Here is a 17,430-nt window from a genome sequence, read left to right as displayed (position 1 = left end):
GGAGTCTGTCTCCTCACCCGCCGACGCCGCGCTTCGCCCCGGGATCCCCAGGCGGGCGGACGCCCTTTCTTTCTTTCTCTCGCTCTGCCCGTCTTTCTGTCTCCGTCCCTCGCGGCCGCCCCGCCCGGTGGCCTCGGCCTTCCCCGTGCGTCAGGCCCGCCCGCCCGGCCTCGCTCGGTCTCTGTCCGTCTCCGCGGGCCTTTCTCTTTACTCGGGGTCTAGCTCACCCCCTCCGCCCTTCCCATCTCCCCTTCCCCTCGCCCCCTTTCCTTCCTCCCCCTCCCCAACCCCTACTCCTGCCCCGGAGCTCGCTGTGCGTCTGTGTGTGTGTGTGTGTCCCTCCGCCAACGCCGCCACCTCAGCCCGGCAAATGAACTCCGTCCGAGCCGCCAACCGGAGACCCAGGCGAGTGTCGCGGCCGCGCCCGGTGCAGCAACAGCAGCAGCAGCCCCCGCAGCAGCCGCCGCCGCAGCCGCCCCAGCAGCAGCCGCAGCAGCAGCCTCCGCCGCCGCCGCAGCAGCAGCAGCCTCCGCCGCCGCCACCGCCGCCTCCGCCGCTGCCCCAGGAGCGGAACAACGCCGGCGAGCGGGGTAAGGCCGCGCTCCCTCCCCGCCGCCCGCCGGCTCGGGCGCCGGCCGGCCGGGACCCGCGGGGAGGGAGGCCGGGGCGGGCGGGGGAGGCCTGTGCGCCCCCGGGCTGGGAGACGGAGGCTGAGCGGAGGCGGGTCCGCGGCTGCCGCAGTGTCAGCCCGGCCCGGACCCGGGCCGGCAGGAAAAGCCGCGGCTTCCCCACTCGCCCGGGCTCTGGCTCAGGCCGCGCTTTGTTTGGTTGCGGGGGCTCGGCACCCTCTACCCCCACCCATCCTTTGGCTTCTCGCCTGGTTCACGGACCCCGCAGGAGTCTGTTGGTGGCTAGGGTGGGGGGCGGCAAAGGGTGGGATTTCTCCCTTTTCTACTGCCTTCCACGTTTAGCCTCCCTCTTCCTAACAGAAGGCGGGGGGGAACAACTGGGAGTGATCGGGCGGTGGGGCTGGCTGGGGAACTTGTTTTCCCCCTTTTCTCTGTTAGCCTCCCCCTTCCTGTGGAGGAGGGGGAGGGGGAGAATCCGAGTGGTCTGTGGTGTTGGCCGGGGAACTTGTTTCCCCCACCCCCCTTCCTAGTCACGGGGTAGGGGCAGCAAGCGACTACTCTCCCAACCCCACAATGTTTGCTGCGCAGTTTGGCTTTAGTTACAGAACCCCTGGGAAGGACTCGTTAAATCGAGACCTTTAAATAAATAAATATAGAATCCATCGGCCATTTCCAGCCCCCTCCCTCGCGTGCAGTGCAGTTACCCTGCCGCTCTATCGACCACCCCTCTCGGCTGTCCTCCCTTAGCGAACCCCTACGCCACTGTGCTACCCTCCGTCTCCTAGTGGGGTTTGAACGCCCCTTCCTTCGAACTGGCCCCTTGGGAGAGTGTGAGTGTGCGCTGTGTCCAAGGCCTAGTGAAATGTGTCATTTGGACCCAACTGTGCAGCTCTGTCTGGTAACCACCATTGTCTAAGGGCTGAGGCTCCCGGGGGTTGGATTCTTGGTTTAGCAAAAATAATGTTCAGTTCTACTTTGATGATGTGGTTATTTTGGGAGGTTTATGGGGTAGGTGTTGCACCTTGGTCTCCAAACGTAACTATTCTCAATTAATTAGCTGCTCTCGGTGGGGTGGAGGTCAGTACCATATTTATGTGTACGGTTGTTTTAAGGAGGAGGGGAATTGTTAGGAGACATTTTGCGTGTTTTCGTTGGCGGATTAAGGTTAATTTTACATGCATTGGTTGTCACACCTCCTTTGATTCAGGGAATTGAGATTAAATGCCTTTTTAAAAATTACACATTCTTTGCTTAGAAACTGTTTCAGTGTTGTACTTTAGGAAAATACTTAAATGGAAGAGAAATGATTATCTGAGAACTAGTTCAAAGGGTTTTCACTAGTCACTGTTACATATAGTCCTTGAGAAAGCAGTTTGTTATTTGTTGCTTGAAAGAGTGTGATGTTTCAAGCCAGTTAGAGGTCTTGTGTAACATTATTGGCAGATATGTTTTAATGATTCTTTGATACATTTACCGTTTTTTTGTAAATTAAAAATATTTATAGTTTCATCATCTCCTTTCACATTTGCATATCAGGGTTTTCCTGTGTTCCATTCAAATAATACTCAAGTCTCCTTCCACTATATGTTGTCTCACAAAATTTTTTGAGAAAACCAGTGACACTAGATTGAAATCCTAGCATAGTAAGGATTTAATTTCTAGAAGTAAGTAAGTGTTTTCAAGATGTACTGATTTGTTCATACCATTAGGGCTGAATCAAATCTGTTTGACCAAACTTAATTTAGTCTCATTACATATTTTAAAATATTTATTCTGAATCTACTTTTCACGATGTGTGTAATTTCAAACTTAGTTGAGGTACTTTTATCTTGGATACTTTTCTTCATTTGTGTGAATTATTAGCTGCTAAAGTCTGTTTCCTTTTGAAGTAAAGTGGCTTGGTTGTTGGTATTGGCATGCCAGAGTGTCAGTTTTCTTTTCATTCATGTATGTAAGCTGACTGACAAAGATGTTCATGAAATCAGGATTTCAATATGTAGCTAATGAAATAGTAAATCAGATGCACCATGGAATTGTTGCTTTGCTGCAGCTAGTAAAAACTGTTCTGGAGGTTCTCTGTTGGCACAGAGAGGACAAGAACTTGCTGATTAGCCTTCAGGGAAAATGCTGTGGGTCTTTTAGAGGGCAAATAAATGGCTTTAAAATGAATAAAACATTAAGCTAAATTAAAAGACTAATAAAGTTTTTGCCAGATTTATTGAAATATGTAATTCTTCAAAAATTGGCGGTTTGATTATTTTTTTAAAATGTATAGTTCACATAACGATCAGAATTTAGCCAAAGGAATACTCTTTATTTTAAAAAGTTTTATGGAGCATGTGGAGTGTCTCTATTTCTGGTTTGGATAGGAGAGGTTCTGTTGTTTAAGAATATGCTGGGTTTCATAATTTTGACAAGGTAATTAAGGAACTATAGCTAACACGTGCATGTGTGTTTTACTTTTTTTTTAACTAACTCTTAATAGATACGTAACTTTTATATTAGAGTTTGGATAGAGTTACATAATGGTGGATCAGAAAGCTTTCCTCTTTGGGAATTGAAGTCAGCACTCACTGTTTTTAAGACAAGTTAACTCAGTCTATATATTTAATATAAAGAATAGATTTTTGGCTTTTTAATGGTAATAGAGTAGTTACAAGATAGTTTTGTTTTTGTTTTTTTTCCCCCAAGCAAAAATTTTGTCAGGGCTGGTTTTTAGTTGCTTATTCACCCACAAGTTAATTGGTCTAAAAACTTCCCTGATAATGTCCTTAGACACACACACACACACACTTTCTTGTATATCTAATGGCCAATGTTTGAAGTAGAAAGAAACAGTCTAATAGAGTGAATTCTTATGAGGACTTTCCAAAGCCTTCCATGGGGGAGAACTACTTATAACCCATGTTGGGAAATAATTGATTTGGGTGTTTAATGTAATGCTGTCTTCACTCACATTATCTGAAATGGCCCACTGTCTTAATATGGAATATATTTTGGTCTTTTAGTTAAGTTCCAGAGTTTAGGATTTCACATACCACTTTGGTAGAAAATAATTTGTTTTGCCCATAGGTACTCTTTGGTAATACATTTCAGACTCGGTGAATCTGGAAGTAGTGTGGGGTTAGTTTTTTTATATTTATTTTCTTCTAAAAGTTCTAAAAGGATTTAGCTTTTGCAGCTTGTTCTGATGAATTTATTTTGATTTCTCATTGGTAGTCTTTTTCTAGGGGAAGTATGAGGAAAGCTTCCAAGCCTTCAGAAGTGCTGTGTATTCTGAGCACTTTTAGCTCATAGTTAAAATTGATTGGTTTGAATAGGTAATAAATGCACATAATTTAAAATTGCAGAGTTTTTTGCCTACACCTGCCTCCCATACCAAATTCTCCTACCTGGAATCAATCATTGTTATTAGTTTCTCATTTATTATGTTTTAATAAAAGATGAAATTTGACAACTGAAAATCTTGATATGGAAGTTTTTGAAAATAGGTGTAGTTTTTTTCTGGCTGGAAAATTCATAAGATTCTTTTGAAGTTCTGAAATTTTATATAATCATTTATAGTTAAAGAAATTTAATGAATACAATATATTAATGAATATTGCTATTAATTTCTAGTCTGAAATAATCATAAAGAGTAAAATAGTAATCACATCTTTTTAATTTCATATTTGTGGAATAAAAATCTCACCTATGACCCTGGAATTACAGGGTTTTGTTTTAACTAAACTTACTGAAGTAATTGAATACATATAGGATTACATGAAATATTCCTGATGGAGCTATGTATTTATAATATGCAGCCTCCAGAATACTCCTTAGCATTCTAGTCTTGCATGCTAATCATACTTTCTGTGGGCTTATTCTGTCTCATGATATTTTACCTTCAGGTTCTTCAGAATAAGGAACTTACAGAATACAAGAATAAGGAACTTCTGTAACCTTTTTTGATAGAAGAGTTCTGGACAAGGGACATGATTTTTCCTTTTTTAGGGATTAAGTACTGTGGGGCACTGCTTTCCCTTCTTGTGGCTAAAGCTTCAAAATATTTACATCCATGAAAGGAAGATGTCACCCAGGGTTTTGTTTTGTTTTTTAATGTTTGGGGTGGGGTAGAGGAGATCCTTTTTTCTCAAAGCTTACAAATTATTTGAGGCGTAGGAATGAGGTGGTGACAATGCCAGTGTTAAAGTTTTGCTGATGAGGCCTATGGGTTGTTACTATACTGCTTTTCTCTTTCTTTACTGGAAGTTCTGGCAAACCCATGGACAGGTCAGCCAATTTGGAGACCTACCAGGTAAGTCAAGAACTATCAGTAGATAATGATCTGTTAGGACCCCTGAACTTAAATTTGGCAGAATTCAAGGCTAGTGAGTATTTTCTCAGGGTCCCTCCCCCTTTATCTTAATTTTGAAGCTAAACAATCTACAATAATGAATTATTTTAACTTGAGGTTTTTATTGTCCTCCAATTTATTCCTTTTTTTTTTTTTTTTTAAGATTTATTTATTTATTAGAGAGCACAAGTGGGGTGGAGGGGCATGGCAGAAGTTAGAACCAGACTCCCCACTGAGCAGGGAGCCTGATGCAGGGCTTGATCCCAGGACCTCTGGGTCACAACCTGAGCCAAGAGATTTTCAACCAACTAAGCCACCCAGCTGCCCCATATTCCTAACTAGCACATTACTCTTATTTTGTGTCTATCTTGTCCCACTAGTCTCTGAAAGATTATTTTATTTTAGACTACTAATTTAATCAGCCCTTTGAATTGCATTCTCCACTTCCAGAGAATTCCAGTTTATGAGAGGTTGCTGACCAGGTACCCCCAAATTGTAGTTGTTAACCTTTGAAAATAAAATGATAAGCAAAATAGAAGAGTTGAGACAGTTGGACAGTGTGATATACTTCAGAGTTACAGCTAGCTAAATGGGGGTTCTAATCCTGGCTACACCATCAAGAGGCTATCTGACACAGGGCAAGCAGTATAAACTCTTGGAGCCTTTCTTCATTATCTTTAAGGTGGGGATAATACTTGCCTTATAGAATAATTATTGCTGAGAGATGTAAGTATCTAGCACTTGATAGATGCTCAATGAATGGCAGCTTTTAAAAATATTAAAAATAATAGTAAGGAATGAAATCAGTTGTGTATAAAACTAATGTGCATGAGTCGTTAATTTCTGGTATACCCCAAAATGCAATCTAGGTGACTTTGGATAACCTTAAGGAAACTGGCTTATAATTATAAGTCATTAATTTTATACCTAATGAATTGAAATATTCTTTAAGACTAAGGAAACAGAAGAAATGGGCATTGAGAATAATAATATCAAACATAGGTCTCTTTCTGCTTATGTTGTAGAGTCTGTCAGGTACTTTCTTATACACTATATCATTTAACCCTTTTAGCAGTTCTGTAAGATAGACATTAATCAGCACTGGATATTCATAGTAAATAGAGAAAAATTTCAAAATTGAAATATATCACTGAGTCTTCCCATAAACGAGGAGATAATTCTGCGTTTGGCAGAATGTCTTCACACTTAGGGGAGGGAATAACCTAGCCTTTGAAGTACATCTGTCCCCTATCTTATCCCCTCTATTCTTATTGAAGGCTGGTACCATAGTCTGATGCCATCAATTGTTAAATATCTGCTTTCACATTTTCTAGGTAACCTTCTAATCATAATTTTACCTCTAATGTAGATCTGTCCCCAGAAGAGATTGCCCTGATTGGCCAGCGTGTTTTTCCAGCTTATTGAGATCACTAAGCGTTCAAAAAGGGGTAGATTTCCCTTGAATAACTCATAATTATGAATAAAAGGTTTTAAGTCATTTTAGCTCATGGTAATAGCCTAGACTATTTCAGGAAGGAACAAAATATGAGTTAAATGCTACTTCATTGGTAATTTTGACAGGTTTGTGGAGTAAATATTCTCTTGTCACCAAAGCTTGCTGTCTTTAGATACATAGCCTGGGCCGTTTATATGTGTTAGGTTAACACAAGAAATGTGTGTAAACTTAATCCTTAGAAAATAGAGAAATGAAACCAACTAACTTCTCTTAAATAATTTATTTTAGTTTAAGGAAATATAAAAAATACTTTAAAAATGAGTACATTAATTGTGAGTTTTTTTAAAAAACCCAAATATAATAGTATAGTAACGCAAATTTAAGTTCTGATGTTACTTGCTTACTCTCCCCAATTTCTAAAGGTCCAGTTGTCAAATGTTTAGCCCTTCAAATGAATGGAAAATCGTGTAACTATGTTTAGAAAAAAAAGGGAAAAAAATGCTTAAATGCTGTTCTCACAACTGGTGGCTAAACCTTTAAAAACATTATGTATTACTTGCACATATTTTGAGAGAAGAGATACATTCATCTTTTTTGTGAAGAGAGCCTACTTTTTCTCAAAGCTTTGAAATTGAGTGATAGAAATGGGTAATATCCTGTGCTTTTAAATTATTTTTCTGGTAACAGTAAAAGTCTTAGCTTCACTGTTTTCTTCTAGTGTGCATCAACACTCATGTACCACATGGTCAAGTTAGGTTGTGTCAAAATCTTTTGACATTTGAAAATTTTTCCTCAGAGTGGAATTAACTGGCTATTGTAGGGGTTCAATCTTTGGCATTGATTTCTTTAGTACCATGTATTGATAATAGACTTAAATCAGTTTAGCCTTTGCTGGTTTGCTGGCTTGAGTTTAGATGTGAGAATTCTTTTTTACACTCAAGTATTGATTTTGTATCTTACATCTACAGTGTATAACATAGTATGTATGAGACCACATGGCTTTATGAGAATCTGACACTCAGGAGGAAGCAGGTGGGGAAGAGGAAGAATATATAACTCTTTTTTTATTCACCTGTTCTATTTTGAGTTGCACAGGGTTGGTATATATATGTCATTAGTAATCGTCTCTTCCTACATAATCATACGTCATTGGGGTGGGGAGGCTTTAAGGAAAATTAGAAGTGGTGTAGAATTTAGCAAATGGAAAGGAGAAATCATTCCAGGTTTGTATCATGGTAGAGAGAAAGGATAGAGAAAAGGTGTTTGAAAGAAATGGGGGTGGGTGAGTACACTGTGTTTTCAAATTGAATGTTATTGGCGAAGTGAATGGTGAAAGAAATTGTGAAATCACTCATTTTTCTGTTAAAAGTAGCCACAGATCTAATGAACAGTTGTGTGTAAATGACTGATAATTTCATAATCCTTTGAAATGCATTTGCATTTTTAAGAAACTGATCACTTAGTCAAATTTTGGTATTTTAAACCCAGTAAAAGAGATAGAAATAAGTGATTTGGACAAAGACCTTTTGGGTAAGAGTGCTTGCTTCCTCACAGACAAAATAAGCATGTAGAGGAGGAAGAGGGATGGAAGAGTCTTGGAAGAATCACTTACCTTACACATTTGTTGTTTTTCCTCATCTACTTCTGACCCTAAAATTTTTCTTAAAAGTTTCACTTTGTATTTTCTCAAAAAACTTAATTTGGGGTTGGTATGGGGATGGGGAGAAGAAAAAGAATAAGAGCAGGTAGGAGTGGCAATATGTATGTATCATTTAAATTAGCAGTGGTCATTCTATATATAATTACATATATACATATACTATATGTAATTATTTAAATTGTTAAAATAATTTTATTAGATTTTTTTGAACTAAGGTTTTAATGAAAGTATACAAGTGCTCGAATCATTGGTATATAGCTTGATGACTTTACACAAAGTAAACACCTCTGTGCAGCCAACAATACCCAGATCAAGAAATAAACACTACCAGAATCCCAGAAGTGGTATTCATCCCATCCCAGCATTCCCCCCTCCGGGTCTTCCCACTCATTATTCCCAACCCTGTCTTTCTAACTGCTTGGATTAGTTTTGTCTGTTGAATTTTATATAAATGTAATCACCCAGTATGTATTCCTGTGTGTCTGGCTTTTTCACTCAGTATTTGTTTCATCCATGTTGTTGCTTGTATCGATAGTTTGTTCGTTCCTGTTGCTGTATAATACTACATTGTATGAGTACACTACAATTTATTCAGTGTACGATTAATAGACATAAGAGTTTTCATCTTTGGCTCTCAGAAACAGTGCTGCTATGAGCATTTTGTGTATATCTTTCAGTGAACACATGTACATATTCCTGGTAAGTTTTATACCTCAACATTATACCATCAGTTACCTTTTCCCAGAGGCAGAGCTTCCATTTACATGGAAGTTTTAAGACAGATATGAATATGGCATCTTGTAATTAATATTGCTGAAACAGTAGATTTTATTTCAGATATTAGTGTTTTTAAGTCTTTGAGTATGCTGTAAGTCCAGCGTTAGAAGTTTACTCATCAATTTAATATAATTTAATATACTATACTAATATACAATATACTATAATAATATACTATAATTTTCCCCAAGTTGAGGAGGAAGGAAGTCTTTTTAAATATAGGAATTTTCAAAAATACTGTGGACTTTAATTTGTGATTTACTAAGCCTTCATTCCAAACATTATTTTTTTTGCTAGTGTCGTAAATACTTTTTTTCTCCATTTCAGTTTGGAATCTTCTTTCTTACTACTTTTAAGCTTATCCTTTTAACTCCAGTGAAAATATTTTGCTTTTATTTGGTTAATTGTTTCACTTTTTATTTTTTCTGCGTATCTTGATTATAAACATAAAATTATAAATATAAAATTGTAAAACATTTATAGAAATATTGGGGCATATTTTGTTTTCAAGTTGTTTTTCTAGTCCTTTTCCAGATCTGTCAGTTCTTGATGTATAAGAAGAAGGTGTAAAAGGGCTCCCTCAACTGTGCGGGAAATGCTAGTTACTGGCTCATAAGCTCATATTCCCCACCATACAGATATCCCCAGAATGACAGGCCATCAGTGGCTGAGATGGGGTCTGTTTTTAAGGAATCACTTGCTTGAAACTGATGGTATGGTAGCCTTAGGTACTAAAAAGAGTAAGATCTTTGTGTCTGGCAGTTCAGTGTTAGTGCTAACAGTTTTCTTTCTTGTCCACAACAAGCAATGTGGAGGAGACTCCTTTCTTCCTCCCTTCCTTCTTCCCTTCCCTCCCGCCCTCCCATCCCTTCTTTTCCTTTTTTACATAATGTAGCGACATTGAGTAAATGTTGCTGTTAAGTTTGGGGAGAATGAGCCTGAGCTTTTTCATCCAAGCGGCTTGTTTTTAAAGAAACTATTAACTATAGAGAACAAACTCAGGGTTGCTGGAGAATGGGGTAATGGGGTGGTGGGCATTAAGGAGGGTGTTTGATGTAATGAGCACTGGGTGTTATAAGCAACTGATGAATCACTAAATTCTACCCTGAAATTAATAATACACTATATGTGAACTAACTTGAATTTAATAAAACCAAAGATTTTTTTAAAAAAGCAAAAACAACCAAAAAAGTGGCTTTTTTTTTCTAGAATGGTTTCTTAATCCCATTTCTAAAGTAGGGGATTTTGGATGAGGTGACTTCTGAGATGCTCTAAAACTTTCTGTATCATTTAAACTAACAGTATAAATCATTGAGGTCTGAATTTGTTAGGTATTATTATACAGACATGGTTCTTTTATGGAACTTATAGTTGAATTAGATACTAGATTTAAATAACATTCAAAATCAAAATGAATTGAAAATAAACATGTTGATATCGTTTTGTCCTCTGATAAATATTTTTAAGGATGAGGGTGCGTGCGCACACACACACACACACACACACACACATACATATGTATACTCTTACATGTACATACACCATACCAGAGTTTTGTTTGTAACTTTACCTGTCCACTTTTTCCAAGACCTGAGTCTGTTGGAGAGTCTTCTATGAAATGCTATTAAGATGAAGGTTTGTTATGACCCCCTGCGGTCTGACACGTGTTCTACCCTTTAATCATTTATCGAATTACCTTTGTGCCACAATTAGAAAATTGTTGCAGGGGATGCCTGGCTGTCTTAGTTGGTAGAACATCCAACTCCTGATATCAGGGTTGTGGGTTCAAGCCCCACATTGCGCATGGAGCTTACTTTAAAAAAAAAAGTTGCAGCCCAGAGTTTAAGCTAGGTTATAGCATGCTTATGTAAATGATTAAGAAAGAAACATGAGCCTACTGAAGGAAATTACCTGCAGATTTGGGGTCATTCATCTTGTTTTCATGGTGTCTTCCTTCTTCATTACATTCATTGTTTTGCCCTTATATCCAGAAACTGAAAGCAGACAGACAGGTCTAAATTAGATTGTATGTTGCCAGAATCTAAGATCTTCAGTTGCAGAGATAAAACAACACTTTAAGTTTCTTTATATCATCTGTAGCCCCACATACAAGTAGTTACAACTCTCAGGGTGCCTTTATGGATTTTTTTCTGATGCTGTCATAATCCCTACTGCAGTGTCTCACAGGAAGCCTGTCTTCTCTTTCTGAGTCATTTGATTTGAGAACCTCTTAGCTGAAATCTTTAAAGCTGAAAAACTTAAGCTGAGAGAGTTGGGTGTAGTGAGCTTGTCTGGGGTTTGTAAAGTTAATTCTGGTTTTAGATGGCTAGAAAAATGTTACAAACCAATCATAGACATGCATTGAGAGCACATACAGTACACGCTCTGAAACTTGGAATATGCACTTTTGATTTTTTTGAAGTGTCAGAAAATTTTTGGTAAAATGTTAGCAGTAGTGTCTTGGAGTGGTGGAGGTAAGGTGGTTTTTGTTACTTTTTTTCTTCATTTATTTGGTTTTTAAATACTATATATGGACTCTGGAAGGAAAGAGGTTTGTTTTTAAAAAGATTTTAATAGTTGTGATTGTGATGTGAACTTAGAGTAGTTGGTCTGATGATAAAGTCCTCACAGGTCATTTTAAACTTGAATAAGAGCTTAATTCTCCATTCTTTGTGTTTTAAGTGCTTATTAATTTATGGACATTTTTAGCTTTTATATCCACAGCAACTTTAGGATAATAATTATGTATTTATATCATTTATTGGAGATAAAGATAACTGATGATAAAGTCAGAATTCAGAATTAAAAACAAATTTGTTACTTGAGACTTTGAGCCAGTGCTTCTGTCTTTCTAGGATAAGTTTGTGACCTTAGGTTATGTAAATACAAATACATAGAAACAGTATTTTAATTACTTTTGTGGCTGAATGATGGAAATTTAGTGTGCACACAAACTGGGTATTAGAAAGAAAAGCAAAACTAATACTGGTCATAAAAGGTGGCTATTTCTTTTGTACCCTGGTGGTATGGACTCCTGTCTGTTTGATGATTTTATGTGGAAGATAATTTCTTCTCAAAAAGCTGGAGTTAGCCCTGAAAGAATTAATGACTGTCAGTTTATTAAGTTGAAACAGATTGCTAAGGGAAATTGTTTCACCATTATCAGTTAAAAAACAACAAACCAACCTAGGGCCCTTTCTAAGATACTATATTCTTAGACGTTTTGGATTACAGGACCCGGTGTGTTTGAGAATAAATAAGAACCGGCAGTGGCTTTCAAAAAATATGGGTCTTTGCAGTCTAAAATTAGTTACTAGATTTGGAATTAACTTAACTCACATTTGACCAGTCTTCTGATCATCTTATAGACTACTTGTAAGCATTAAGAGAAGACTTTTTCTTATTAGAAAATATACTAAAAACCTTCATTGAAATAGGTGAACTGTTCTGTTTTGTTTTGTTTTTAAAGGGGCTGTAGAATGCCTGGGTGGCTCATTCAGTTAAGCATTCTTTGGCTCAGATCATGGTCCCAGGGTCCTGGGGTCAAGCTGTGTCTCAGGCTCCCTGCTCATCTGGGAGTCTTCTTCTCCCCTGTCTCTCCCCCACCCCAGCTTGTGCTATCTTGCATGCTCAGTCTCTCTCAAATACATAAATAAAATCTTAAAAAAAAAAAAGTAAAAGTCGGGGCCACTAGGGACACCTGGGTGGCACAGTCTCAGGTAGGTAAGTATCTCACTTTTGATTTTGGCTCAGGTCATGATCTCAGAGTCACGAAATCACGCCCAGCATCAGGCTCTGCAGTCAGTGGGTAGTCTGCTTTTATCTCCCACACCCCACATGCTTTCTTTCTAAAATAAATCTTTAAAAAAGGGGGCGGGGGGGGCTACCGTTACACGGCTTAGGGCAAATCGGTCATTAAGTGTAGGTTCTAGATAGTAATCAACATAGTTTTATGAAGAGCTGATTACAAGTGAACTTAGATTATTCTCCTGAAACAGTGACTTTGGTAGCTGAAGAAGGAACAAGAGCAGCATAGGTGGATTTAAATACAGCTTTTATTTTATGAAGTAGTCATATGGTGTTGTGATAGTTGGGAAATTTTTAAAAGTTGTATAATGTGGAAGCTACCAGTTAAAAAAATACTGCTAACCATTTTGCAGACAGGCATTTAGTATATAGTTCTGTTTCTCTCCAACTTCCTTTTCTGAACCAAGATTTGTTCATATAATTACTAATTTAAGTTATTAAGCATATTAAGTTCATAGATAATTTTTAAAAATGGGCTGGGGTTAAGTATCTGAAAAACCAAGAATAGAAATCAAATTACTCGGAATGGTCTAAGGAAAAAAAGTACCTTCATCTTTATAGAAACAACAAAAAAATGAGTAGTCACTTAGAAATGTTGAACCAGAACTAAATAAAGCAGAAAACAATATGGACTACAATTGAATGAATCATCCTAAAGTGTGTTTATGTGTGTGTAAACACATGATACCATTTTATAATAGTAAGACTTGTAAAATGTTGAAGTGGTTGAAAAATATGTCTTTTGGAAAAATTTAAGTGTTATTCTAAAGAGGGATAAGCTAAAGGATGGCTGAACATTTCACATGGTTCGAAGTAATTTTCCTCAAAGATTTTATTTATTTATTTCACACACACACACACACACACACACACACACACACATACACACATACACACACACAGCACAGGCAAGGGGAAGCAGCAGGCAAGGGGAGAGGGTGAGGGAGAAGCAGGCTTCCCACTGAGCAGGGAGCCTGATATGGGGCTTGATCCCAGGACTCCAGGTCATAGAGTACAGAAGGCAGAAGCTTAACCAACTGAGCCACCCAGGTGCCCTGGTTGAAGGTAATTCTAAAGGATGTTGCTCAGTTTTATTTTTCTGTATGCTCAGAAGATAGCTAAGGAAAACAAATTTAAATTATTAGATTGATGTTTTATACTGGTGTAAAGAACATTTGATAAACATCTAAAGTAGGTCGCTAGGGGTGCCTGGGTGGCTCAGTCAGGTGGCTGCCTTAGGCTCAGGTCGTGATCCCAAGGGTCCTGGCATGGAGGCCCACATCTGGCTCCCTGCTCTGTGGAGAGCCTGCTTCTCCTTCTCTCTCTCTGCCTGCTGCTCTACTTGTGCTCTCTATCTCTGTGTCAAATAAATAAATAAATAATCTTTAAAGTAGGCTGCTAAAGAAGGCTATATACTTTGCTCTTTTTGGTGTCAGCTATGAGGATTAGATATTTTAATTATCTTAGAGATGTTAAATTAGAAATTATAGAATATTGGATATAGAACTGTAGTTGCAATTCTTTAGGTTTATTTACTTGTTCAGGGTGGTGGTTGGAATTAGAGCCCTGGTCTCCTGACTCCCAGTCAATGATGGTGGTGTTACCTGTTCTTGTTTCAGAATTTTACTTTCATTCTGTTCATTTTTCAGTTTAGTGGTTTGTTAAGTCTATTGAGGCTTACTAGTTTTCTGTAACTCCTTAGTTGAACTAAACAAAAATTAATTTTTTAGGATACTTGTACTCAGTAACTTAAAAAATATATGCAAGTAAATTTTAATAGCTTGTTACAGATTGACTTAATATTTTAAGTCTGTACTGGTAAAAAAGGAGAAAAAGGCGATTATATTATTCAGTATAAGGTGAACCATATTGATGATAGAGTCATGTAAAGATTCCCAGGGCAAAGTTCTTTTCCCTGTTGAATTCTAGTGCCCATTTATGATAATGGTGGTGTTTCAGATCAATAAGGAAATTATTTATTGATCAGTAAATGATATTGAGACTATTGATTATTCATTTGGAGAAGCATTCAGTTAATTTCCTACTTTGTACAATACCAAAAATACATTTAAAATGATTAAAGAGCTTTTTTTCAATTAAAAAATTTTGTTATTAGAGTAAAAAACCCTTTTAACACAGTTTCAAGTGTACAATATAATATTGTTAACTATCGGCAAGATGTTATCAGATCTGAAGAACTTACTCATCTTGCATAACTGAAACATTATACCCATTGAATGGCAACTCTTTATTTTCTTTTCCTCCCTAGCCCTTAGAAACTACTATCCTATACTCTACTTTTATGAGTTTGGTATTTTAGATATCTCATGTAAGTGAAATCAGACATTATTTGTCCAACTCCAAGTGACTTATTTCACTTAGGATAATGTCCTCCAAGTAAGAGCTCAATATTTTTAGAAAATCATAGAAGAAATTAGAAGAAAGTAGTTTTTCCTCAGCAGTGCCCCAAAAAATCAGTCATTAAGGAAACATCAAGAAATTGACTACATGGGTTCCCTGGGTGAGTCAGTTGGTTGAGCAACTGCCTTCAGCTCAGGTCATGATCCTGGAGTTGAAGGATCAAGTCCCGCATCCACATCGCCCTCCTGCTCAGCAGGGGACTGCTTCTCTGACCTTCCCCTCTCATGCTCGCCCTTTCATTCTCTCTCTCTCTCTCATATAATAAATAAATAAATAAATTGGCTACATAAGTGAAAAGTTCTGTGCAGTAAAGGGTGCTGGTAAGGGTTAAGGCAAGTAATAATCGACTGGAAAAAAATTTGCACTTTCTTAACCTACAAATAATTAGTATCATGAGTTTCTATGAAAAATTATACATAAAATATTGCTTATTGAGATGAGTCTTCTTTCTTAAAAAGTATGTTTCATTCCATTCCATTCTCACTTCTCTCAGAAGCAGCAACTGTCATGAATTAGATATGAATTTATTCATTCTATTTTTTATCTTTTTAAAAAAATATATTTTATTTGAGAGAGAGCGTGTGCATGCACAAGTTGGAGGAGGGCCAGAAGGAGAGAGAGAAGCAGACTCCCCACAGAGCAGAGAGCCTGATGCAGGGCCCCATCCCAGGACCCTGAGATCAGGACCTGAGCGAAAGGCAGTTGCTTAATCCACTGAGCCACCCAGGCATCCCTATTCATTCCATTTTTAAATACTTTTACATATTTGTGTGAATCTGTAAATCTGTAAACAGTTAGTTAATTTTAAGTTATTATGGTTGTTAACTATGGGAAAGTAAAAAGCTTGCCTTCAGGGTGTTTCAGTGCAGTAAACAGAAACATAAAATATTCTCTCTAAATGTTTAATGTGTAAGTGCCAAGTGAATGGTATAAATCATGAGTGCCTGGCACTCTAGAATAATCTTTAAGTGATTGTTGAGTGAATTAATTAAATATAGAAGTATATAAAATATAAAGGAAAAGTCTGTTCTGTTCTCTTCCCCTGACCTACCACTCTCCAGAAGTAACTCTTAACTGTGTATGTGTTTACTATTGAGTTTTTCTTAATGTATGTGTATATAAATACACATACTTTATTAAAAAGAAATCACAGTATATGTATTAATTTGTAAATTAAGTTTTGGGTTTTGCATAGATAATATCCTGGGCGTTTTTCTGTGTCAGTATAAATCTAAAATTACCTTATTTATTTTTTATGTTTGCATAATAGTTCATTACATGAATGGACCATGATTTATGTTAAATGTGTATCTTTTTTTTTTTTTTTAAAGATTTTATTTATTTATTTGACAGATCACAAGTAGGCAGAGAGGCAGGCAGAGAGAGAGAGGAGGAAGCAGGCTCCCCGCTCAGCAGAGAGCCTGATGCGGGGCTCAATCTCAGGACCCTGGGATCATGACCTGAGCGGAAGGCAGAGGCTTTAACCCACTGAGCCAACCAGGCGCCCCTGGTAAATGTATATCTATTGATTAATATTCAGGTTCTTAATTTTTGCTACTATAGTATTGAAGTAAACATCTCTGTACAGATATCTTAACATATTTATGTCACAATTTCAGTTTCATAGATGTGAGTTATTGTGTTAAAGGAATAGTTGCATTTTAAAGTCTGAAAAATGTTGCCAGATTTTTAAAAAAATAATCCCACCATTAATGTATGAGGTTAAACGTTACTGAATAAATGTATACACGAAATACTTAAGAGTGGAGGAGAAACTAGTCTGAGAGCTGAAATGGTTTGAAGAGACTTGCCAGAGAAAGTGAATGCTTAAACTAGATCTTGAAGAATGAGTATGTCACAGATAAAGAAAAGGGGAAAAAAGGATATTCTTAGTAAGAGGAAATGGGCCAGACAGAACATGGAAGAGATACCAGGACAGAATTTTAACTCCGTCATCGTACGCTGTTCATCTCACAGTTCCCTTTGTCTTGGTGTTTCTTTTCCAGAAAGAAGTTAAAGTTGGGTTAGGCACTCTCCTATCTTCAAGGCTTTACCACTTGTAGAATAATCTAAATTCTTTAGTCCAGATTCAAAGTCTATACTTGGCCTGCCTTTTTTTTTTTTTTTTTTTTATGAGTTTTTTTTTTACACGCTAATCTACAAATTTTTTTTTAATGAACCTTTTTTTCCAGCTCTTTTTCTTTTTTTTTTTTTTTTTTTTTTTGGCCCTGTTGCAAATTTTTAAACTCTGGTTCATTCAGTATTTAATCACTTGTTTTTGAGTTCCCATGCTTTTGTGGTAGCTACACATAAGTCAGGCTCAGGTGCTTACTGTCATTTACAT

The 17,430-nt window shown here is 37.6% G+C and overlaps 1 protein-coding gene across 2 annotated transcripts in view; it reads left to right on the top strand.

Annotated features, from left to right (window-relative positions):
• Window positions 1-506: 506 nt before the first annotated feature.
• LOC111148107 (F-box protein 11) overlaps window positions 507-17,430 on the top strand; it is an 88,385-nt gene continuing 71,461 nt past the window's right edge. The window contains exon 1 of one of the 2 annotated variants that reach the window (XM_022504516.1): window positions 507-590. The gene's annotated coding sequence lies outside the window, so the exon portion shown is untranslated. The remainder of the gene's footprint in view (window positions 591-17,430) is intronic. The other variant, XM_022504515.1, reaches the window with a different exon arrangement.

The sequence above is a fragment of the Enhydra lutris genome, unplaced genomic scaffold (genome assembly GCF_002288905.1).
Source record: "Enhydra lutris kenyoni isolate GAN:26980312 unplaced genomic scaffold, ASM228890v2 scaffoldscaffold18, whole genome shotgun sequence".
NCBI classification, from domain to species: Eukaryota; Metazoa; Chordata; class Mammalia; order Carnivora; family Mustelidae; genus Enhydra; species Enhydra lutris.
This window is presented reverse-complemented; position numbering and strand designations above follow the sequence as displayed.